Source organism: Aulonocara stuartgranti, assembly GCF_965226115.1.
Source record: "Aulonocara stuartgranti genome assembly, chromosome: 20".
Classification (NCBI taxonomy): Eukaryota; Metazoa; Chordata; class Actinopteri; order Cichliformes; family Cichlidae; genus Aulonocara; species Aulonocara stuartgranti.
The window spans coordinates 10,780,244-10,805,487 of NC_138956.1; the positions used below are offsets into that span (position 1 = coordinate 10,780,244).

A 25,244-nucleotide genomic window follows, 5' to 3' on the forward strand; every position below is an offset into this window, starting at 1 on the left:
CTGACAAACTTTTACTTTCCTGATGTTTAGACTTTCTGATCCCTCCACAGACTCTGCTTTGTCTTTCTACAAAGAGTTGACGACATTAAATACAGATGTTTTAACAGTGCTTGAATGTTTTATTTTGTTTACTCTAGCCTCCAACTCAAACTTTGGTTGCTCCTATGCCCACGTCACTTCCTCCACCAATCAGAATGAGGGTCCGGGTTCAGGAAGACGTCTTCCTGATCCCAGTTCCACAAAGGTCGGTGAAAAGTTTTAAGTTTGAGCAGTACATAAAAATAAATCCCAATCTGATTGGTATAGTGTTTTTTTGTTGTTGTTGTTGTTGTTTTGTTTTTAATTTCTGTTTAATCGCCGGTCATTGCTCTGCATCCCAGTGAGGCCAACTCCTGCTCTGTGTCGTGGCTGTGTGAGCAGGCAGCTCAGCGTTACTACCAGAAATGTGGCCTCCTGCCTCGTCTCTCTCTGCAGAAAGAAGGCGCTCTGCTCTCCCCGCAGGACCAGCTACTGGCTGTCCTGCACACAAATGAAGAGGTGAGGTGACACTGAGGAGAGCCAGAAGTGACCATACTTGGACCACAGACAATTTAAAAGATGCTGAAGACTACCATGATTGGTTGATGAAGTCTGATCACGAGTGTTTAAGACAAATGTTGTCACCGTTGCTATCTTGGATTTAAAAATAAAAAAAACAACCCACAGTGACAAGAGGACGGCTATGACTGTGAAACAGCTTGCATGTCAGCCAGTGAGCATACTCCTTTTCTTAGGCAAAGTATGGCCCAAATTCATAAAATAGACTTTCTCATAGACACAGAGGTCTTTTCATTAAATCACTGATAGAAGGAATGGAGGTTCTAGGTCCTTCCACAATGACTTCATCTTTCTTACCCAGATGAGGCGTGCAGGTTTTAGACTGTATGATTCTGGTAAGAAGGTGAAGGGCTGATTATGTTAACAAGCTGCCTGAGAAACTACAATCTGAGAAACTGTAAAGATTAGAACCATTTCTATTACCAGACTGGATGCTGACAGCACTTCCTCCCATTCTGCGAAAATGAAGCCAAAATATCCCGCTTGTGGGCGCTGCCATGTTCCACTTTTGGAGCCAGAGTCTGCTCAGTAGTAACTCGTGGTGTAGCGTCTCTGGACATGACTGCGAACACGCCCCCTTATTGATTGATTGATTGATTGATTGGTAATTTATTTCAACATGTGAACAATATACAAGTACATTTAGAAAAGAAATGAGAGAAAAAAAATATACTATACAAATTACATACAAAAAAACATTCTGATTAATTTACATGTTGAAAGGGAGTGGGAAGAAGTATACACTTATTTAATCCCACCCCTGTCCCATAAATTATCAGTGAATATTTAGTCAGCTTCCTTACTGATATAATTTGTAATAAAAATAGTGAACAGATTTCTGATATACTATATACTATAATATCACATCATGAATTTTTTGTTTGTTTGTTTTTAAATAGAGACATTCACTTAAAGAAAAGGAAAATATTTAAATTATAGATCGAGAAGATCATATTTTTATAACTCTTTTTGAACAGTTTTATGTTTGGACATTGCTTTAATTCCATATTCAGTTTGTTCCATAGTTTCACTCCTTGAACAGAAACACAAAAGCCTTTTCTTGTAGTACGTACCTTCATTGTTTTGAAGTTACAAAAACCCCTTAAATTATAACTTCCTTCTTTCAAAAAAAACATACTCTGAATATTACCTGGCAGTTCTTTATTTTTTGCTTTGAATAGAATTTGTGCTGTTTGGAATTTCACTATATCGTCAATTTTCAATATTTCAGACTGCAAAAATAGTGAGTTTGTATGTTCCCTATAACCTGCATTGTGGATGATTCGAATTGCTTTCTTTTGAAGAGTAAAAAGTGAATGTAATGTGGTTTTATAGTTATTGCCCCAGACCTCTGCACAATAGCTTAAGTATGGTGAAACCAGTGAACAGTAGAGAATATGAAGTGATGTTCTGTCGAATACCTGTTTTGCCTTGTTTAGTACTGCAATGCTTCGTGATACTTTGGAATGAATATATCTTACGTGAGCTCTCCAGTTAAGTTTTTCATCTATTATTACCCCCAGAAATTTATTTTCACTGACTCTTTCAATATCAACACCATTTATTTGAATCTTTGCATTTGTATTTAAACTACTATTTCCAAATAACATAAGTTTAGATTTATTCAAATTTAATGATAATTTGTTTTTATCAAGCCAGAACTTCACTTTACTTATTTCATTAGTCATATCCTCCAATAAATTCTGCAGATCATCACCAGAGCAAAAAATGTTTGTATCGTCAGCAAAGAGAACCATTTTTAATACTTTGGACACTTTACAGATGTCGTTAATGTACAAGTTGAAGAATTTTGGACCCAAAACTGACCCTTGGGGTACACCACAAGCAATGTCCATACATAAGGAGCAACCACCATTTATTTTCACAAACTGCTTTCTGTCACTTAAATAACTCCGGACCCAATCTAAAACTACCCCTCTGACACCATAACGTTCCAGTTTTCTTATTAATATATCATGATCTATAGTGTCAAATGCCTTTGTCAAGTCTATGAATAACCCAGCCACATATTGCTTTTTGTCTATGGAATTTGTGATGTATTCTATTGAATCTAATAGTGCCGATGATGTTGATCTGCTTGATCTGAATCCGTACTGACTCTCAGTGAGTAGTTTATGTTTATCTATAAATTTTTCCAGTCTGTTTTTAAACAGTTTTTCAAGAACTTTTGAGAATTGAGGTAGTAAAGAGACAGGCCTGTAGTTTGTGAAATGGTGTTTGTTTCCAGATTTGTATAGAGGTATAACTTTTGCTATTTTCATTCTGTCTGGAAATCGACCAGTTTGAAATGATAAATTACAGATGTATGTAAATGGTTTTATAATAGCCTCAATGACTCTTTTAACCACTATCATATCAATATCATTACAATCCAAAGATTTGTGATTTTTACATTTTTTGACAATTTCAAGAACTTCATTTTCATCAACAGCTGTGAGAAACATAGAATATGGATTTCTGTCAATCAGTGTAACGGGTTTTTCCTGTGCTTTCCCAGGATGAGTGATTGTTCTTGCTAAATTTGGTCCAGCAGTTACAAAGAATTCATTGAGACTATTTGCCACAACATCCATATTGTATTCTTCATGGTCATTACAAATGAAATACTTGGGATAGTTCTTTTGTCCAGTCCCACATTTTATAACACTGTTCAGGATTTCCCATAATCTTTTATTATTATTTCTATTTATATCTAATTGCTTCTTATAGTATTCCTTTTTACTAAATCTAAGTATATTAGTTAACCTATTTTTATATCTTTTGTATCTGATTTCAGCATCTTTAGTTCTCGTTCTTAAGAACTCTCTGTATAGAGCATTTTTCTTTATACATGCATTTTGCAGACCTTTTGTTATCCATGGACAGTCCATATATTTCTGTTTCCTACTATATTGCTTTATTGGACAGTTGGTATTGTACAGTAATGTAAATATTCTAAGGAATTTATTATAAGCACTATTAACGTCCTGTTCCTGATATACTTCACCCCAGTTTTCCTTCAATAAATCTTTTTTAAATGCATTCATTCTTTCTTCTGTTCTTACTCGTCTGTACTCTTTTTTACTGTCCATTTTATTGATCTTGTAATTCCTATCATAGATTGTAAAAATTGGAAGATGGTCACTTATGTCGTTAATCAGGAGTCCACTTACAGTCTTATTTTCAATGTCATTTGCAAAAATGTTGTCTATGAGAGTTGCACAATGTGATGTAATCCTGGGAGGTCTAGTAATTTTAGGGAATAGATTCATACAGTGCATTGTGTTTATAAATTCCTCAGTGGTTTTATGTTTATTTGGGTTTAGCAAATCAATATTGAAGTCTCCACAAATGAAAACTTTTTTGCGAGCTATTTCAATAAATGTTTCTTCTATCCAGTCTTTAAATGTCTCAATACTACTACCTGGAGCTCTGTATATACAGCTAATGATTACATTTTTACTTTTTTCTTTACAAATTTCAACTGTAATACATTCTAGTACATTATCAATCACCATCGTCATCTTTTCCACCACATTAAATTTCAAGGATTTGTCCACATACAAGGCCACTCCTCCTCCTCCTTTGTTTCGCCTAGTTATAAATGTGAATTCATAACCCTCCAGTTCAAAGTCTGTTCCTTTTTCCATATTGATCCAAGTTTCTGATAAGGCAATGACACTAAATGGATGTGAAAACTGGTTAAGATATTCTTTGATATGACTAAAATTAGCATAGACTTCTACAGTTAAAGTGGATAATTGATAATTTATTCTCAGTTTTAATCCTCTGATTGTAGTCTTTATTTGTATAGTAGCAGCAATTGTTATTGTTAGATGAGAAAAAGTTGTTGTCTGGATCTATTTCATATTCCAAGTCGTGTGTATTGTGATCCATATAGTTAAATGTTTTCAGTTCCAATTGATCATATTCTGCAACTGTCTGACTGATGCAGCTGATTCTTCCAGATGTATCTGAGTTCTTCCTTCCAGTGTGTGTCATAAGTGAGTGTGTGGTTGTCTGTTACCTTGTTTGCCGTCCAGATCGTGTTGCTCACTGATATTTTTCGAGATCCGCCATATTTTTAATGGTCAGAACTTTGGCTTCCTCTGGTGATCCGTTTAGTTTAATGAATATTTTGCAGTTCGTCGTCCAAGTGCCTTGGATTTTTCCCAGCTTCTTAAGGTGTCGCGCTTTTTTGGCTATTTCAGCGTTGTGTTTGGTTAGATGTTCATTGATAAAGACATTAGATCCTTTTAATTTTCTTCCTTGTTTCAGCAGCGTAATCTTGTGCTTTCGATTTACAAACCTTAATATAATAGCCGGTATGTTGCCGTTCCTCCTGGGAAGAGGGTGGCATGCTTCGACAGAGTTACAGTCCAGGGCAATCCCTTTGGACCGCAGGAAAGCAGCCACCTGTTGTTCCGTGGAGCTAATGTCAAGCTCTCCAGGTTCCTCGTTGCTGTCAGCGGTCACCGCCTGAGCGTATGACCGGGGTTTAATATGGAGCCCAGTGATGATGACGTCGTTTATCCTGGAGTATTGTTCCAGGTCAGCGACCTTACTTTCCAGGTATGCAATCTTTTTATCTTTTTCGGCATTTTGGATGCTTTTTACATAGCCCGGCTGCTCCGTCTCTAATTCTGCAGGGTATGATGACTGTTATTTAAAGCTGCTAATTAAAGAGTTTATTTAGATTAAAACTTATCATACAAAACATGCACTCAAAAAAGGTGCATCTAAACAAACCTGTTTGAATCAACAGGCCTCTGTACCCTATGTTGCAAACAGTTTTGTTAAACTATATAAAAAACATGAATTTATCTTGCTGGAGAGCACATAATACACACGACAGATTACACATCCAAGCTTTAATCATCATGTCATGCCTGTGGGAGTTACCTGGAAAAAATGCAAAGACTGACTTAACATTAGAGGAAGGCATGTTGTCCAACATCGGTCTAAGGTGTGAGTGAACCAGTTTTTTGGTTGTCACTATGCAGTTTAATAATTCCTACACAAACTAATGGGAACATATCTGATAAAAAATATCATACTGTAAACAATCCTTAGTTTTTAATTTTTGTTATAGGAGGGAACATATGTGGTATTTTAGCATCAGACACTTTCACGGCTGCGCAGCAGTCGTGTGGTGAATTGAGAAAAGGATCCAAAATGCAGGCACTGGCTGGGGTGCGAGTGAATGTTTATTTACAGAGGTGATAAGGTGACAAAAACAGGAGGAGCAGAGCGGGGAGCAAACAAACCTAAACTGGGGAAACCTAAAGAACTCAACTTAAACCAAACACTAGTGATGTGACGTTCTGTATCGAGGCTTCGAAGCTTGTGTCGAGTAATTGAGGGGGCGTTTCCGCGATGCGCGTATCGAGGCTTGCTTCATTTATGGGAAGAGCTGAAAATGATGACGTCCGAAGCCTCGCTGCCCGGCTGTACCACGTGACTGGTTCATGAAGTGGTTCGAACTTTGTCGCGAGATATGACAGCGATATAAACCCCTCAGACTTCATTCAAAATGTAGGTGTTTGATGGAGAGTTGGGGTTAGTGAGAGTTTGGAGACAGTTTGGAGGTTTATGAGAGTGAGGAGAGAAAGTCAGGAGAGAATGGAGCCAGCTAAGAACAGGAGGATGTCCTCCCCTGTGTGGGAACATTTTGATTTTATTCCTCCCAACAAGGTATGTAAATTTCTACAGAAGATGTATTTTCATAATAATGATGGTGCAATACAATTTATGTTAAGCGGCTTTACTTTTGTACAAGGTGAAGTGTTTGCTATGTGCCAGGGAGCTGGGATATAACAACAACACCTCATCCATGCTTAGGCACTACAGAGCTTTGCATGAGAATAAGGGGAACACCAATTGTGGAGCAAGACCAGGTGAGCCATCAAATGCAATGATAATATAGGATGCAGTAATGTTACTAAATGATATAACAATATTATACAACTGTAATACGTTCCGTGTGTGATATTTATATTTGTGCTTTGTCTTTATTGTCTTTCCTCAGGAGAACAATCTCCAATAGATGAAGACCTGGTTAGCATGGTGATTGAGGAGGAGGGAGGGAGACACAGCTGGGAGAAATTAGGCTAACGAGACAGGGGAGTGGTAAAACTGAACACACTGACATGAAACATGAACTTTCAGAATAAAACAGGACAGAGAACCAGACAGGGCACTGAACTTGACAGGCGGACTCATAAGTAGACACAATAACACCGAGGACAGACAGAGGGAACACAGAAGTGGGAGCAGGCAGGTAAAGAACAGAAACCTAACAAATGGCAAAATCACAGCAGAATACATACTCGGAATGAACAAAAGCATAAGGCAACACAGACTCAGGACCATGACAGACACTTAGTTTTCTGTTTTCTGATGAAGTGGTTCATTTGTGCAGATGATGCCTTAATTTAACGAAAACACAAATCAGACACCAGCTCACAACCTTAAACATGATTATTGTGCTAGCAATTGGGTGTGATCCAGTGATGGATTCATGATTAGCTAACAATGAGGAATGGCAGGGATATTTTTCTTTAGCAAAAGAAACAATAAAACAATGAAAAGACCTCAGGAGACATAAAACTGTTTTACTGGCAAAATATCAAAACTAAAGCCAATAACTTTGCTGATTTTCTCTATCTGTGCAATATTGATTAAGGTTACTGCTCTTTAAGGTAAATATCAAAACTATTACACTGTTTAATCCACACCAATGCATCATATTCTGTAAAATCATATTTTTGTATATGTTGTCCTGTGAGGACATCTGATCTCTGAAAAAACAACTGTTAACAAAGCTGGAAAAACAAACCCACATCTTGATCCTTAAAAAAACATATTAATATGTATCTTAATAACAAAAACAATCACAGCTCAAATAAAAGGCTTCAGCCTACTAATATTAGTTCATAAAATACATTCTCTGCGCCAAAAGTGATGAGTTAAGGTGCCCATGGAGGCAAGGGTGCCACCAGGCATTTGGCCCCGGGGCAGACCCAAGACAGGCTGGAGAGATTATATCTCTCGGCTGGCCTGGGAACGCCTTGGTGTTCATATTTATATTAATATTCTTATTCTTCTATGACAAAAAGTACAAGTGTTCATTTAAGGAAATAAACAGAGCAGTAAGAGATATTTTTCAATTTTTTTTATTTTATTTTTGATTTGCCACCAATTACATGTTTTTATTTGTAATTTTTGTAGTGCTCCATGCTATGTGAACCCCTCACCTGATGTTTTATGTTTATTAGTTTAGTTTAGATTCTAAACTATCAACCCCAACAATCGAATGATCTCCTTTAATAGCAAGCGCTGGGCAACGGTGGAAAGGAAAAACTCCCTTATAAAAAGGGAGAAACCTTTGACAGAACCAGGCTAAGAAAGGGGCAGCCATCTGTCATGACTGGTTGGGGGGTGAGAGGCAGAGGAAAAGAAAAAAGAGAGCACACGTTAGCTATATGTTGCTCACATTGCCTAAAATGAACAACGTATGGTTTTCTGGACTGTGAAAGAAATGTCTCAAGTCAGTTTTCAGTGACGTGACTGAAGACTTTTCTGGATGGCCGTGCGGATGCTTGTCAGAAACAGTTCATTTCCTTTCTTGGAGAAACGAACTCCGTTGTGTAAAAAAATGGAGTTGTCAAAAAACCTGATGTGCGGATGCTCAATAATCACTCCATCGAAGCGGTCGACAGCCTTTCTAATGCTGGCATTCACAGTCTTCCTGTCCTTATTGATTTCGCCTGGATTTCCATATATCCACACTTGACGCTCATTGATGGATGAATATGCAATTGTCATTGAGGGGAACTCTGTGTGCAATTGCATCAATTCCTTCTCAATGACAGAAGAAAGTTCATAAGCAGAAAAGAGTCCCAAATCATTGCCCCCAGCATGGATTACCAGTATGTCAGGTGGGCTCTGTGTGGATAGCTCCTTATAAAAACAAGGAAGGACTCCCCCCCAGCGCATTCCTCGTTTGCCAAACCACTGGACTTTGGTATTAAGTCCGAAATTTTCTCCGAAAATCTCTTTTGCTTCACCCTTGGCTCGTCTAATGTAACTGGACCCAATGATCCACACGTTTGTTTCTCTCTGGTCTTCTGGGCTCTCTTTCTTTTTCGGTGTGTTTTCACAGGTGTTGGTATCGCTCAAGGCCGTATCGTTTGTTTTCTGACCTGGGAGTCGGATAGTCCTGGACCAGGGACTTTTTTGGATGCTCTGTGTCACTACTGATTGTTCTGGCCTCTTGTTGTCTTTCAGTGTGTTTTCAGATGTTTTGGTATCACCCAAGGTCATATCGTTCATTGTTTTAACTAGGTGTTGGATATTCTTTGGCGGAAAACTTTTTCGGATGCTCTGTGTCACTGCTGCTTGTTCTGGCCTCTTGTTGTCTTTCAGTGTGTTTTCAGAGGTTTTGGTATCACTCAAGGTCATATTGTCCATTTTCTCAACTAGTTGTTGGATAGTCCTTGACGAAGAACTTTTCTGGATGCTCTGTGTCACTGCTGCTTGTTCTGGCCTCTTGTTGTCTTTCAGTGTGTTTTCAGAGGTTTTGGTATCACTCAAGGTCATATTGTCCATTTTCTCAACTACGTGTTGGATAGTCCTTGACGAAGAACTTTTCTGGATGCTCTGTGTCACTGCTGCTTGTTCTGGCCTCTTGTTGTATTTTGGAGTGTTTTCAGAGGTTATGGTATCACTCGAGGTCGTAACGTCCATTTTCTCAACTAGTTGTTGGAAAGTCCTTGGCGCATAACTTTTCTGGATGCTCTGTGTCACTGCTGCTTGTTCTGGCCTCTTGTTGTATTTTGGAGTGTTTTCAGAGGTTATGGTATCACTCGAGGTCGTAACGTCCATTTTCTCAACTAGTTGTTGGAAAGTCCTTGGCGCATAACTTTTCTGGATGCTCTGTGTCACTGCTGCTTGTTCTGGCCTCTTGTTGTATTTTGGAGTGTTTTCAGAGGTTATGGTATCACTCGAGGTCGTAACGTTAATTTTCTCAACTACGTGTCGGATATTCCTTGACAAAGAACTTTTCTGGATGCTCTGTGTCACTGCTGCTTGTTCTGGCCTCTTGTTGTATTTTGGAGTGTTTTCAGAGGTTATGGTATCACTCGAGGTCGTAACGTCCATTTTCTCAACTAGTTGTTGGAAAGTCCTTGGCGCATAACTTTTCTGGATGCTCTGTGTCACTGCTGCTTGTTCTGGACTCTTGTTGTCTTTTGGTGTGTTTTGAGAGGTTTTGGTATCACTCAAGTTCATATTGTTCTTTTTCTGAACTTGGAGTTGGATAGTCCTTGAAGAAGAACCTTTTTGGATGCTCGGAGTCACTGCTGTTTCTTTTTTCTCAGTGTCTATTCTCATCCTCTTTCTCTCTGGAGAGTAGCTCTCAGAGTTGTTTTTGCTGCCTTTTGAAATCTGACTGTATCGTCTTTTCAACACAGTTTTTTCTTCACAGATTCGTCTCTTTTTCCTTGGTGGAGAGCAGCTGTCGGGACTTCTGCAATTCTGTGCAGCATAATGCGGGCCTCGCTTCCTCTTGAGTGGAAGCTGGAAATGTGTTTCTTCAGAATTTGGCTCTGGATTTTGGTGGTCCATTGTAGTAAAGCCAGCGTAAGCTTGTTGACTTTTGCCGTGTTTACTCTGAGACATGTTAGAGTGTTGATGAAGTGACTGTGTTAAAGGTTCAACTGTTTTAAAATGTTTCTCAGGTTTACCTTTGAATGCTGCAATCTTGAGTGTTGCAAATAAACTGACTGAAAGTTTGGGATTCTTACCCCTACTTATAGATTCACTACTATGACATCATAATGATGTCATAACAAAATGTAACAGTAACATTCTTTTTTCTTCTTCTTTCTTTTAAATTTGGTGTTATTGTCTATAGGGCTTTGGAACGTGATGTCACGGGAGGGGGCGTGGCCTCCGGGCACCATTCTAGCAGGCCAAACAAAGGTACGGTGGCCCTGAGAGGCCAAACGGACTGCAACTTCAGAAAACACTTGCAAAAAGGAAAATGCTGCAAAAAGAAAAACACTTGCAAAAAGAAAAATGCTGCAAAAAGAAAAACGCTGCAAAAGCACACACAACACAACGGAAATAGGAAAAAAATACAACAGAAATGTTTCTGGGGAGACAATAACCGGACGGACCAGTTGCACGAACCAAAACATGCTAACAAGTGCACTGGGACTGGGAGACACTTCAAAGAAGTGGAGTGGCCAAAGAGTAAACTTTCAAAAGTAAGTTCTGAATAATATGTCACTTATTTATGTGCTAATGTTTAATAATGAGGAACATTAGAACATTACTGTTGGCCACATGCCGGCAAAGTTATGTGACATTAGCGATGTTTGTACTTTCAGCATTTACTTTGTTTTAAAGCCTTTACTTTATACGCCAGATAGTCGACCTTAATCTTACAGAGAATCTGATGATTTTGTGGATAATTAAAGTCAGTCATATATCCACAAACACAACAGGCTGAAAGTCAGTGATGCTGCTCGGTTTGCAGTCCTGAATATTACGGAACAAGCAGGATTCACTGCACTGTTAATGTTTTGCAAGTGTTTTCTGAAGTTGCAGTCCGTTTGGCCTCTCAGGGCCACCGTAGCTTCCCGATGGTTAGGGACAAATGCAGTGGCATGGCAGGATGCTGTAAACGGACCAAACTTCAGTCAAGAGAACAACTGAGATAATCCATCCACATACAGGTTAGTCATTAATGTGCTGCTGCATTGCCTGGGCTGTAGTTACATGGTAAGGTTTTAAAAACTGAGCTTTAAAATGAATAGTTGTAATAAAAACTGAGAGAGGCCGACAGTGATCACTTACTTTTTGTAAGGGGCTTGTTGAGATTAAATAGAACAAGTTACAAAGCATTAAAACATGTTAAAAACACAACAGCCTTATTAAACGCAGAGTAGTTTGGGCCCAGAAGTAGGATTGATCACGTCATCACTTAAAGACCGGATAGACACATGGTGGAGTTACTTTGTTGTGTTTGTGTGTGTTTTTAAGTAGTTTTAAACTTTGTGATCCACAACAGGTAACAGTAAAAGATGAACATTTTTAAGCATAATGCTGTTACCAAACTACATTAATGGCCCAAAAACAGACCATAGAAAAAACCGTAGCTATGTGAAAAAAAATGATGACAACTAGTCCTAATTCAGGCTAATTGTTTTTTTGTTTTGTTTTTTTCCGACATCCCTCCACACACACAGGCTGTGCTGGCTCACAGAAAGAGTGGGTCATCAACATTATCAGGCAGCTGGTGTTCATAGCAAGCCTCACCAGACAGCTTCAGTCCATATCGGATGTACAGGATGGAGTTAAGGCTCTGCAAGGACATCTGATTTGTAAGTTTGCTTTTTACCACACTCATCTGGGCCAAGAGTAGAGGAAACTGCCTTATCTTCTGCAGCTGGAATTCAAAACAAGTATTTGAACTCGGATACGGCCTGCAGATTAGACTGGGTTTGTTTGGTTTTTCTTTTTCGTGCTTTTCCCACTTTTCTAGCTTGTTGTGCCCTTTTTCTTTCAGGATCTGCAGTTTCCTCCCTGTCCAGTAGAGGCCTCTCTCAGAGAAAGAACAGCTTGGGGATGCAGATGATGACGATTGGAGATCAGACACACCGCCCCCACCTCTCCTTATCCATGCTTAGGTCAGAAGTGGAATGCTCTTTTGCTGTTTGTTAGTTACGGATGGAGTAACACTAACTAAGGAAATACACACAACACAGTGATTGTGAATAAGTCACTCCAAGTGTGAAAAGGTGATAGTCAGAGTGAGACTACACATGAATTATTCAGGAAATGCACACTCAGTGAGAGAATAACTATAATTCAGTGTCACTAGGGGATATAACTTGAAGATGATGTGTCTTCATTTCTGATTCATTTTGAACAGTGATGAATGTGGAAGTAAATGAGCGCGAGCTGATCAAAACGGGCGAGCTGTTTTTACATATTTCTGCAGCCTGGATGCCGTGGGCTTTGTCCAGGAGTAAAAGATGACATCGCCCATTTCGGATCTTATATATATGTGGCAGGATGAATGTTATCCCGCGGTCCAACCCACTTTCAGCCTGGCCCATTAGGGGGCGCTGGTATAAATAGTGGCCATTTGAGTGTCTCTGCATTGCTTGCCTGTGATCTCCTTTTTGGTCACCTGACTTCCTCGGTGTGGTAGAGATCGTTTGTGGGTTACTCCTCTAAAGTCTCCATCGCGGCTGGTCGTAGCTATAGAAGCCTCCTCTGAGCTATTCTGCTTACATTCTATGACCCGGCTTACTTGGTACGTAATCAACTTTTGTTACGCTCTCTGCCTTCTATTGTTCTTTTATAGTAATTATTTATTATGTTTCGCAGGAAGTGTGGGCCTTAGTTTTGCGCCAAGCTACGTGAACTGAAGTGCTGCTGTTTTGCCTTGCTGTGCTTTTACCGTCTGTTCCCGTTGTGAGAATTCTTTCCCTGCTGCTGTCAGCTTTTTCAGTGGACGTCGGCGAGGACAACGGCCATATGCATGCCGGTTATCGGAGTCAGCTGGCGTGCATATTGATTGACTGTTAACTTATCGTCGTGTGGACGGCAAGTTGGAGCAGTACGGCGATTCCGTTTGCTCCAGATTTTAGAGTTTTATTCAGATTGTATGTTGTTTTATTGCTTTTTGATTTGTAGTTTGGATTCTCTGTTACACCACTGGTGGGAGGCCCTTTTTCTAGCTGTGGATCACCAGTGTGGTCTTGCAGTTGGGTTATCCCCCGGTGCTACACATTAGTTTGTTGTAATATATTAAAATTTTCTTTGTTTCTTTTTATTCAGATGCGGAGTGCCGACGTGGAGGAGACTAGGGTGCCTTGGTGGTGGGATCCCTTGAGTGTACACACCTGCCTTGTTTAGTTTATTAGTGTGAGTGTGTGTGATAGTGTGTTGCACTTGTGTTTTGGGTGTGTTTTCTTTCTTTAGTTTGTGTGTGGCATCCCTGCCCCTCCACTGGTAAGCCTCAGCTCTGAATACCTTTTTAAGCATATTTGTACTTGAATATTTATGATTGTGCTTTTATATGGTGTTTTAAATAATTATTAATAAATTGTGAATTTGTTGATCATTGAACCTCGTCTCTGGACTGAGTATAGCGAACCTAAGTGCCTTTCTGGTGATTTAGTGTTACTTCCAGTATTCTCTGGGTGAAATTCCCAGGGTGGCGTTGTCTTTTTAAAACTGCAAAGAGTATTTACTTTATACCCCATCCTCGTCTCGCCACATATAGTTATACCTTGGTGTTTTGTAGCATCACCTGACAAACTTTTACTTTCCTGATGTTTAGACTTTCTGATCCCTCCACAGACTCTGCTTTGTCTTTCTACAAAGAGTTGACGACATTAAATACAGATGTTTTAACAGTGCTTGAATGTTTTATTTTGTTTACTCTAGCCTCCAACTCAAACTTTGGTTGCTCCTATGCCCACGTCACTTCCTCCACCAATCAGAATGAGGGTCCGGGTTCAGGAAGACGTCTTCCTGATCCCAGTTCCACAAAGGTCGGTGAAAAGTTTTAAGTTTGAGCAGTACATAAAAATAAATCCCAATCTGATTGGTATAGTGTTTTTTTGTTGTTGTTGTTGTTTTGTTTTTAATTTCTGTTTAATCGCCGGTCATTGCTCTGCATCCCAGTGAGGCCAACTCCTGCTCTGTGTCGTGGCTGTGTGAGCAGGCAGCTCAGCGTTACTACCAGAAATGTGGCCTCCTGCCTCGTCTCTCTCTGCAGAAAGAAGGCGCTCTGCTCTCCCCGCAGGACCAGCTACTGGCCGTCCTGCACACAAATGAAGAGGTGAGGTGACACTGAGGAGAGCCAGAAGTGACCATACTTGGACCACAGACAATTTAAAAGATGCTGAAGACTACCATGATTGGTTGATGAAGTCTGATCACGAGTGTTTAAGACAAATGTTGTCACCGTTGCTATCTTGGATTTAAAAAAAACAAAACAACCCACAGTGACAAGAGGACGGCTATGACTGTGAAACAGCTTGCATGTCAGCCAGTGAGCATACTCCTTTTCTTAGGCAAAGTATGGCCCAAATTCATAAAATAGACTTTCTCATAGACACAGAGGTCTTTTCATTAAATCACTGATAGAAGGAATGGAGGTTCTAGGTCCTTCCACAATGACTTCATCTTTCTTACCCAGATGAGGCGTGCAGGTTTTAGACTGTATGATTCTGGTAAGAAGGTGAAGGGCTGGTTATGTTAACAAGCTGCCTGAGAAACTACAATCTGAGAAACTGTAAAGATTAGAACCATTTCTATTACCAGACTGGATGCTGACTTGCTTTTGGAGCCAGCTTCCAGAAGACACTGAAGGAATCACAGTTTTTGGGATTGAATCCTTGGCTTCACTTTCCCGCACCAGTGCAGGATAACTGATGGGTTTGTGTTGTGGGTTCTGGCTGACGTTTGCTCGTGGGGATCTCCCTCCTCTCCCTGAGCGATACAAGAAGGCCTGTCAAAGTCTAGCAGTGGGTGAGCAACACAGAGGAAATGCATTATAAAACGGACACATGTGCATTCTTGTATTCTGTTATGAAGTACCATCTCTTTCTACCTGTAGATGAGAACAAGCGTGTCTCCCGGCTATGTGAGGTTCGGGACCGGGGTTCCTCCGTGTCAGGACTCCAAATGTCTCGGTTTGGCCGCCTCTTCCCTCAGCCCGCTCCTCCGTGCCCTAAAACTTCAGGCCAGCCTCACGGAGCTGCGAATTTCTGGAAACCGTATGTATGACGACCTTCTCCCTGAGCTGATTGCCACAACGCTCACCATGCCTCGTCTGCAGCTGCTGGACATTTCTGCCAACTGCATTACAGGGGACGGCCTGGAGAAGGCTGTAAATGCTTTAAAGGGACAGAGTGCACCTGCATTCCCGGTAAGGGCCTCAGCTAGCCAATAGTGGCAGCTCCAGGTTTACCATCTAACCTGTATTTAAGTACCTCTGGTCTTAATAACTACCTTAGATCTTAATAACAAGCTAACCTGATTCATATCAATGATATCTGTCAGAGAGAATTGGCTCTCGTGATCATTTGCTTTTTCTGCTCGTTTCCACTCAAAGTGCCTGGAGGAGCTGGACCTCAGTATGAACCCACTGGGGGACGGCGTGTCTGAGTCTCTGTCCTGTCTGCTGTCCTGCTGCCCTGTGCTAGCCAGCGCGCTCACAGGTGACTCTCTAACAAGCAGCTGACTGAAGTCTTAAGCTTCACTGAACTCCCATCCATAAGCAAAACTGCAACTAACTTTACATCTTCTGAACGTTCAGGCACAGGCCATTTGAAAGCAGTGTGCCTGTCCCTCAATCCCCTGGGCTCCACCGGCTTTGAGCTGGTGTTAAAGACTCTGCCCCTCCACTGCCTCACACACGTGGACCTGTCAGCTGTCTGCAGAGGGCCTGCTGATTACCCGGCACTGGAACACCTCGCCAAAGTCCTGTCACAGGTGTGCACGCAAAAATCATGCAATGTCATTTATTGTCGAAAGATATAATTGTGCAATCAGGTTAAGACTTTTGTGTTTTTGCAGGACGAGTGCTCTCTGACCCACCTCAGCCTGGCTGCAAATGGGCTGACAGACAGCAGTGTAGCTACCTTGGCGAGGTGTGTGTGTGAGGGCGTCATTTCTACGGCTCAGTTATTACTCATGTTAGTGGGGCTTTGCCTTTGTTTAAATTGTCACTCTTTACTGGCCTGTTGGACTTTTTCTTATTATTTCACAGGTGCCTCTCGTCGTGTCCCACACTGGTGAGTCTGAATCTGTCAGGAAATCCGTCTGTTACATCAGTGGGACTTCACAACATCCTGGCGTCTGTCAGAGAGGCCCGTCGACCACTGACACTTCTAAACCTCGAAGGTATGTCTGAACTTGGAGATACTCCATGGAGTTCCTTTTTTTTTCTAAAGCTATTCTTAGATTCACCGTTTCACACTAATTCACAATTTGGATTTCTTTGATGTTTTTATCACCTGTGCAAAGTTGTACTTGGCAACAGTTTCTTTCTTGCTATCAGTGCGTTTCCTTTTGACGCATTTCTAAGTTTGAACATTTAGTATGTATGCACAGAGGTGTTACATGATGATTACACACACAGACATTACAATATAGAAGTGTGGTTTAAAGATTTAAAAAAAAGATTAGCTGTGAATTAATTTTCCATTTTATGGAGCAGAAAACATTGCTGAATGCTAGCTAACAGGCTACATTTGGATGTCAAATATTTATAGGGGGGAAAATGGAAATTATGGATATGAAATAAAATGATTCTTTGTTGCTTAACCTGCAGGTTGTCAGGTCTCTGGCCCCTGGGAGAGTCAAGACCTGGACAGTTTGTCAGAGCTGGTCCAGGATATCCGTCTTTGCTCTCAGACCCTCAACAAGCTGGACCGACAGACCTTGAAGCAGAGCTGGGACAGGACTCAGTCACACGGACACTTTCTCGACCGAAACTCCAAGTGCCTCCTCTCTGCCACCTCTACTTGAGGGTGGCAGGTGTGTTCATAATAAATAATTAATAATGAATTATTAATTTCCTAATAATTCATAATAAAAGTGGTCATTTTTATAAACATTTTGTTTAATGAGGCTACACCAAAAAGAAACAAGATAAAAACAAAATAAAGTGACATGGCGTCCACCGACAGTCTGTGGATAGCTTGTGTTTTATGCATTTTTGTCTGCCTTATTTATACATGTAAAGCTCTGTATCTGTATAAAGAGTTTGTGTTAGTGTGTGAGAGGTTTTGTGTCACAATGGTCCTGTTTTGTAGGATTTGATTTAAAAAAACAAACATAATTAAAGTAACCAACGATGCTATACGTTGACATCGTTCTTTCACTGTAAGACAAAGCAGGCTATGGTGAATAATCACAGCGATTTTCAGCTCTGAAGAAATCTATCTAGGAGCTATGACAGTGTAAAGACACCCTGCAATTTTAAATGTGTGGCGACATTTGAATGAGGCGCGTACCAGTAGAGGGAGCCAACGCACCACGAATGGTACACAGCCACAGATGCGCTTTGTGCAATGTATTTGTGACATGCAGGAGTGTCCGCAAAGAAATGTGGATAAGTTGTAAATCAAAAGCTAAAGAGCTCATTCTTGCACTGTTTTGATCAGAACACACGTGGGAATGTTCAAGTGTTGAGAATTTGTAATTATAAAGTGAATTAGGGAACGATATTAGATACTGCCACTGGCTAGATTTCAACCTGGGTCTCTCGCTCCCAAAGCGCGTTCTCTACGCCGCGGCCTGCCCTATAATATATTTCAAGCGTTTACCACAACTGAGAGGTGAAAACTGCCGTTTCTTCGTCTTACAAAATGTTCTGTAACTCCAAAAGTACACGGACTGTCGACATCATTCTTTCACTGTAACAATCAGCAGGCTTTAATAAAAAAGGAAAAAAAAATCAAGGCGGTTTTCAGGTCTCTAAAGAAAAATACATCTAGGAGATATGAGGAGTTGAAAACGCCTCTGTTACAGAATTTCAGCTGTCATTTTCACTCAAGTCTCCATAGACTTTGAATGTGGACATTTTTTAACTGTGTTGCTTCGAGGCCATTTGCGAGAAAACGGCAACTCCTACAATAATGACAGTGCCATTTTGTTAAAGGCAAGAAAAATACCTACATTTTGATGTATAATTTGTGTTAATGAAGGCAAAATTGAGCGTTTGTTCGGACATGAAGAAGAGATTGAGAAAGCGACAATGCATGGTGTGTTTGGCGTCCATAGCAACCATAACAACCAATATTGATTGATGGAAGAGATTTTGAGACAGGGGTAAAAAAAAAAAAAAAAAAAAAAAAGGCAGAGAGAGCCCATTCTGTAGGCTCGCCTGTAGGCTTCTAGCAAGCGTAGCAAGTGAATTTCAGAGCCAGGGATTTTTTTTTTTTTTTTTTTTTTTGTGTCCCCAGCATATGGTCCGCATGGGATTCGAACCACTGCCCTCTGTCCTCAATCTCTGCCATAGGGCCTGTCACGTTCCCATGAGCCACTCGGCGGCCCGGAATGACAGGGCAAAAGTGCTATATTTAAAGTGCACACCTGCGCAGCCGCACCCCAATTTTCGGCTCTTTTTCATTAGCTGGACACCAGGCCTTATCTAGTCAGCCGTTCCAACCACATCCCTGCCAATGTGTGCCTACGTCAAGCCGCATACAAGTGTAACGCTCACAATTTTCTGCTATCACTCTAAGGCAACTTAAGTGTTAGTGACGTCACACCTATGCGCCACTGCCCTCTGTGGAGAATGGGAGAAATGTGCTTGCACCTCAACCTATGGACTCAGACGGACATTCAATCATCATCTTCCTCACTCAAGGTAACCTTATGGCTTGTAGGAACACTGCACGTGTATGATAAGACTGTAGCCGTTCAACCGGCCCTCGTAAGGTTGCTGAAGACAGTGAACACCGTGGAATTCTCAGTATCACTGTGGCCCTGGGTTTTTCCACTGTCCTGCTAAGTGCTTATGTAATTGTAACCAACATAGGAGAGAGACGTAACATCGTGGAAGAGACATAAAGTGAGTAAAAACGATCTAAATGCATTTAGAATATATTTAGAACTACAAATTACACTTTTCTTAGCAATTATTGTTTTTTATGTCAAGCTTCAAGCTAGCTTCTTTATTGGGGCTTGGGACCAGCAAAAGTGACCCGAAATTTGGCCTTTAAGTCTGGTCATTAGCGTGTCTGGACCCAAACTACACTGCAGGTCCCAAAGTCAAATGATCACTGAGAGTTAAAAATCTGTCTGAAGTTAGAAGTTAGCAGAGAGTTAGCTCACTAGTTTCCGTCTAAATATAATATACCAGGTTCTGACTGAGGGATTTCTAAAACAAATTAAAAGGCACAGCTCTGCTATCACTTCTGACATACATGAAGACAGGAAAGTAAGCAGCAGTGATGTTTGTAGGGTTACTGAAGTTTGGCTAGCTGGTATATAGTGATGTGCTATGTGACTAGCGAAACAGCTATGTTAGCATAACATTAACACAGTGATGAAGGGGAACTTTTTTCCACTGGATAAGAATTAAGGTGAGGGTTCCCGATGGTTAGGGACAAATGCAGTGGCATGGCAGGATGCTGTAAACGGACCAAACTTCAGTCAAGAGAACAACTGAGATAATCCATCCACATACAGGTTAGTCATTAATGTGCTGCTGCATTGCCTGGGCTGTAGTTACATGGTAAGGTTTTAAAAACTGAGCTTTAAAATGAATAGTTGTAATAAAAACTGAGAGAGGCCGACAGTGATCACTTACTTTTTGTAAGGGGCTTGTTGAGATTAAATAGAACAAGTTACAAAGCATTAAAACATGTTAAAAACACAACAGCCTTATTAAACGCAGAGTAGTTTGGGCCCAGAAGTAGGATTGATCACGTCATCACTTAAAGACCGGATAGACACATGGTGGAGTTACTTTGTTGTGTTTGTGTGTGTTTTTAAGTAGTTTTAAACTTTGTGATCCACAACAGGTAACAGTAAAAGATGAACATTTTTAAGCATAATGCTGTTACCAAACTACATTAATGGCCCAAAAACAGACCATAGAAAAAACCGTGGCTATGTGAAAAAAAATGATGACAACTAGTCCTAATTCAGGCTAATTGTTTTTTTGTTTTTTTGTTTTGTTTTTTTCCGACATCCCTCCACACACACAGGCTGTGCTGGCTCACAGAAAGAGTGGGTCATCAACATTATCAGGCAGCTGGTGTTCATAGCAAGCCTCACCAGACAGCTTCAGTCCATATCGGATGTACAGGATGGAGTTAAGGCTCTGCAAGGACATCTGATTTGTAAGTTTGCTTTTTACCACACTCATCTGGGCCAAGAGTAGAGGAAACTGCCTTATCTTCTGCAGCTGGAATTCAAAACAAGTATTTGAACTCGGACACGGCCTGCAGATTAGACTGGGTTTGTTTGGTTTTTCTTTTTCGTGCTTTTCCCACTTTTCTAGCTTGTTGTGCCCTTTTTCTTTCAGGATCTGCAGTTTCCTCCCTGTCCAGTAGAGGCCTCTCTCAGAGAAAGAACAGCTTGGGGATGCAGATGATGACGATTGGAGATCAGACACACCGCCCCCACCTCTCCTTATCCATGCTTAGGTCAGAAGTGGAATGCTCTTTTGCTGTTTGTTAGTTACGGATGGAGTAACACTAACTAAGGAAATACACACAACACAGTGATTGTGAATAAGTCACTCCAAGTGTGAAAAGGTGATAGTCAGAGTGAGACTACACATGAATTATTCAGGAAATGCACACTCAGTGAGAGAATAACTATAATTCAGTGTCACTAGGGGATATAACTTGAAGATGATGTGTCTTCATTTCTGATTCATTTTGAACAGTGATGAATGTGGAAGTAAATGAGCGCGAGCTGATCAAAACGGGCGAGCTGTTTTTACATATTTCTGCAGCCTGGATGCCGTGGGCTTTGTCCAGGAGTAAAAGATGACATCGCCCATTTCGGATCTTATATATAGTTATACCTTGGTGTTTTGTAGCATCACCTGACAAACTTTTACTTTCCTGATGTTTAGACTTTCTGATCCCTCCACAGACTCTGCTTTGTCTTTCTACAAAGAGTTGACGACATTAAATACAGATGTTTTAACAGTGCTTGAATGTTTTATTTTGTTTACTCTAGCCTCCAACTCAAACTTTGGTTGCTCCTATGCCCACGTCACTTCCTCCACCAATCAGAATGAGGGTCCGGGTTCAGGAAGACGTCTTCCTGATCCCAGTTCCACAAAGGTCGGTGAAAAGTTTTAAGTTTGAGCAGTACATAAAAATAAATCCCAATCTGATTGGTATAGTGTTTTTTTGTTGTTGTTGTTGTTTTGTTTTTAATTTCTGTTTAATCGCCGGTCATTGCTCTGCATCCCAGTGAGGCCAACTCCTGCTCTGTGTCGTGGCTGTGTGAGCAGGCAGCTCAGCGTTACTACCAGAAATGTGGCCTCCTGCCTCGTCTCTCTCTGCAGAAAGAAGGCGCTCTGCTCTCCCCGCAGGACCAGCTACTGGCCGTCCTGCACACAAATGAAGAGGTGAGGTGACACTGAGGAGAGCCAGAAGTGACCATACTTGGACCACAGACAATTTAAAAGATGCTGAAGACTACCATGATTGGTTGATGAAGTCTGATCACGAGTGTTTAAGACAAATGTTGTCACCGTTGCTATCTTGGATTTAAAAAAAAAAAAACAACCCACAGTGACAAGAGGACGGCTATGACTGTGAAACAGCTTGCATGTCAGCCAGTGAGCATACTCCTTTTCTTAGGCAAAGTATGGCCCAAATTCATAAAATAGACTTTCTCATAGACACAGAGGTCTTTTCATTAAATCACTGATAGAAGGAATGGAGGTTCTAGGTCCTTCCACAATGACTTCATCTTTCTTACCCAGATGAGGCGTGCAGGTTTTAGACTGTATGATTCTGGTAAGAAGGTGAAGGGCTGATTATGTTAACAAGCTGCCTGAGAAACTACAATCTGAGAAACTGTAAAGATTAGAACCATTTCTATTACCAGACTGGATGCTGACTTGCTTTTGGAGCCAGCTTCCAGAAGACACTGAAGGAATCACAGTTTTTGGGATTGAATCCTTGGCTTCACTTTCCCGCACCAGTGCAGGATAACTGATGGGTTTGTGTTGCGGGTTCTGGCTGACGTTTGCTCGTGGGGATCTCCCTCCTCTCCCTGAGCGATACAAGAAGGCCTGTCAAAGTCTAGCAGTGGGTGAGCAACACAGAGGAAATGCATTATAAAACGGACACATGTGCATTCTTGTATTCTGTTATGAAGTACCATCTCTTTCTACCTGTAGATGAGAACAAGCGTGTCTCCCGGCTATGTGAGGTTCGGGACCGGGGTTCCTCCGTGTCAGGACTCCAAGTGTCTCGGTTTGGCCGCCTCTTCCCTCAGCCCGCTCCTCCGTGCCCTAAAACTTCAGGCCAGCCTCACGGAGCTGCGAATTTCTGGAAACCGTATGTCTGACGACCTTCTCCCTGAGCTGATTGCCACAACGCTCACCATGCCTCGTCTGCAGCTGCTGGACATTTCTGCCAACTGCATTACAGGGGACGGCCTGGAGAAGGCTGTAAATGCTTTAAAGGGACAGAGTGCACCTGCATTCCCGGTAAGGGCCTCAGCTAGCCAATAGTGGCAGCTCCAGGTTTACCATCTAACCTGTATTTAAGTACCTCTGGTCTTAATAACTACCTTAGATCTTAATAACAAGCTAACCTGATTCATATCAATGATATCTGTCAGAGAGAATTGGCTCTCGTGATCATTTGCTTTTTCTGCTCGTTTCCACTCAAAGTGCCTGGAGGAGCTGGACCTCAGTATGAACCCACTGGGGGACGGCGTGTCTGAGTCTCTGTCCTGTCTGCTGTCCTGCTGCCCTGTGCTAGCCAAGCGGTCTCTGCAGGTCTCACTGCTCATTTCCTTCAGCAGCATCGACTGCTGCTAGCCAGCGCGCTCACAGGTGACTCTCTAACAAGCAGCTGACTGAAGCCTTAAGCTTCACTGAACTCCCACCCATAAGCAAAACTGCAACTAACTTTACATCTTCTGAACGTTCAGGCACAGGCCATTTGAAAGCAGTGTGCCTGTCCCTCAATCCCCTGGGCTCCACCGACTTTGAGCTGGTGTTAAAGACTCTGCCCTTCCACTGCCTCACACACGTGGACCTGTCAGCTGTCTGCAGAGGGCCTGCTGATTACCCGGCACTGGAACACCTCGCCAAAGTCCTGTCACAGGTGTGCACGCAAAAATCATGCAATGTCATTTATTGTCGAAAGATATAATTGTGCAATCAGGTTAAGACTTTTGTGTTTTTGCAGGACGAGTGCTCTCTGACCCACCTCAGCCTGGCTGCAAATGGGCTGACAGACAGCAGTGTAGCTACCTTGGCGAGGTGTGTGTGTGAGGGCGTCATTTCTACGGCTCAGTTATTACTCATGTTAGTGGGGCTTTGCCTTTGTTTAAATTGTCACTCTTTACTGGCCTGTTGGACTTTTTCTTATTATTTCACAGGTGCCTCTCGTCATGTCCCACACTGGTGAGTCTGAATCTGTCAGGAAATCCGTCTGTTACATCAGTGGGACTTCACAACATCCTGGCGTCTGTCAGAGAGGCCCGTCGACCACTGACACTTCTAAACCTCGAAGGTATGTCTGAACTTGGAGATACTCCATGGAGTTCCTTTTTTTTTTCTAAAGCTATTCTTAGATTCACCGTTTCACACTAATTCACAATTTGGATTTCTTTGATGTTTTTATCACCTGTGCAAAGTTGTACTTGGCAACAGTTTCTTTCTTGCTATCAGTGCGTTTCCTTTTGACGCATTTCTAAGTTTGAACATTTAGTATGTATGCACAGAGGTGTTACATGATGATTACACACACAGACATTACAATATAGAAGTGTGGTTTAAAGATTTAAAAAAAAAAAGATTAGCTGTGAATTAATTTTCCATTTTATGGAGCAGAAAACATTGCGGAACGCTAGCTAACAGGCTACATTTGGATGTCAAATATTTATAGGGGGGAAAATGGAAATTATGGATATGAAATAAAATGATTCTTTGTTGCTTAACCTGCAGGTTGTCAGGTCTCTGGCCCCTGGGAGAGTCAAGACCTGGACAGTTTGTCAGAGCTGGTCCAGGATATCCGTCTTTGCTCTCAGACCCTCAACAAGCTGGACCGACAGACCTTGAAGCAGAGCTGGGACAGGACTCAGTCACACGGACACTTTCTCGACCGAAACTCCAAGTGCCTCCTCTCTGCCACCTCTACTTGAGGGTGGCAGGTGTGTTCATAATAAATAATTAATAATGAATTATTAATTTCCTAATAATTCATAATAAAAGTGGTCATTTTTATAAACATTTTGTTTAATGAGGCTACACCAAAAAGAAACAAGATAAAAACAAAATAAAGTGACATGGCGTCCACCGACAGTCTGTGGATAGCTTGTGTTTTATGCATTTTTGTCTGCCTTATTTATACATGTAAAGCTCTGTATCTGTATAAAGAGTTTGTGTTAGTGTGTGAGAGGTTTTGTGTCACAATGGTCCTGTTTTGTAGGATTTGATTTAAAAAAACAAACATAATTAAAGTAACCAACGATGCTATACGTTGACATCGTTCTTTCACTGTAAGACAAAGCAGGCTATGGTGAATAATCACAGCGATTTTCAGCTCTGAAGAAATCTATCTAGGAGCTATGACAGTGTAAAGACACCCTGCAATTTTAAATGTGTGGCGACATTTGAATGAGGCGCGTACCAGTAGAGGGAGCCAACGCACCACGAATGGTACACAGCCACAGATGCGCTTTGTGCAATGTATTTGTGACATGCAGGAGTGTCCGCAAAGAAATGTGGATAAGTTGTAAATCAAAAGCTAAAGAGCTCATTCTTGCACTGTTTTGATCAGAACACACGTGGGAATGTTCAAGTGTTGAGAATTTGTAATTATAAAGTGAATTAGGGAACGATATTAGATACTGCCACTGGCTAGATTTCAACCTGGGTCTCTCGCTCCCAAAGCGCG

The 25,244-nt window shown here is 41.2% G+C and overlaps 4 long non-coding RNA genes across 8 annotated transcripts; all 4 read left to right on the forward strand.

The window, feature by feature from the left end:
• The first annotated feature begins 6,238 nt into the window (after positions 1-6,238).
• LOC309697928 lies at positions 6,239-11,187 on the forward strand. Of its 3 annotated transcripts, XR_014273960.1 has the most exons (4): positions 6,239-6,291; positions 6,377-6,494; positions 10,085-10,239; positions 10,514-11,187. It is a non-coding gene; the product is annotated as an uncharacterized lncRNA (long non-coding RNA). The 3 variants fall into 3 exon arrangements; XR_014273961.1 differs by lacking the exon at positions 10,085-10,239; XR_014273962.1 differs by lacking the exons at positions 6,239-6,291; positions 6,377-6,494 and adding an exon at positions 6,685-6,877.
• Positions 11,188-12,710: 1,523 nt separating this feature from the next.
• Positions 12,711-13,743, forward strand: LOC309697728. Of its 3 annotated transcripts, none has more exons than XR_014273889.1 (2): positions 12,711-13,277; positions 13,453-13,743. It is a non-coding gene; the product is annotated as an uncharacterized lncRNA (long non-coding RNA). The 3 variants fall into 3 exon arrangements; XR_014273890.1 differs by having other exon boundaries at positions 12,711-13,231; XR_014273891.1 differs by having other exon boundaries at positions 12,711-13,218.
• A 2,541-nt stretch (positions 13,744-16,284) lies between these two features.
• On the forward strand, positions 16,285-17,491 carry LOC309697896. Its single transcript, XR_014273955.1, has 2 exons — positions 16,285-16,530; positions 16,961-17,491. It is a non-coding gene; the product is annotated as an uncharacterized lncRNA (long non-coding RNA).
• A 6,253-nt stretch (positions 17,492-23,744) lies between these two features.
• On the forward strand, positions 23,745-24,823 carry LOC309696572. The gene is made up of 2 exons (XR_014273545.1): positions 23,745-23,858; positions 24,293-24,823. It is a non-coding gene; the product is annotated as an uncharacterized lncRNA (long non-coding RNA).
• Positions 24,824-25,244: the final 421 nt, after the last annotated feature.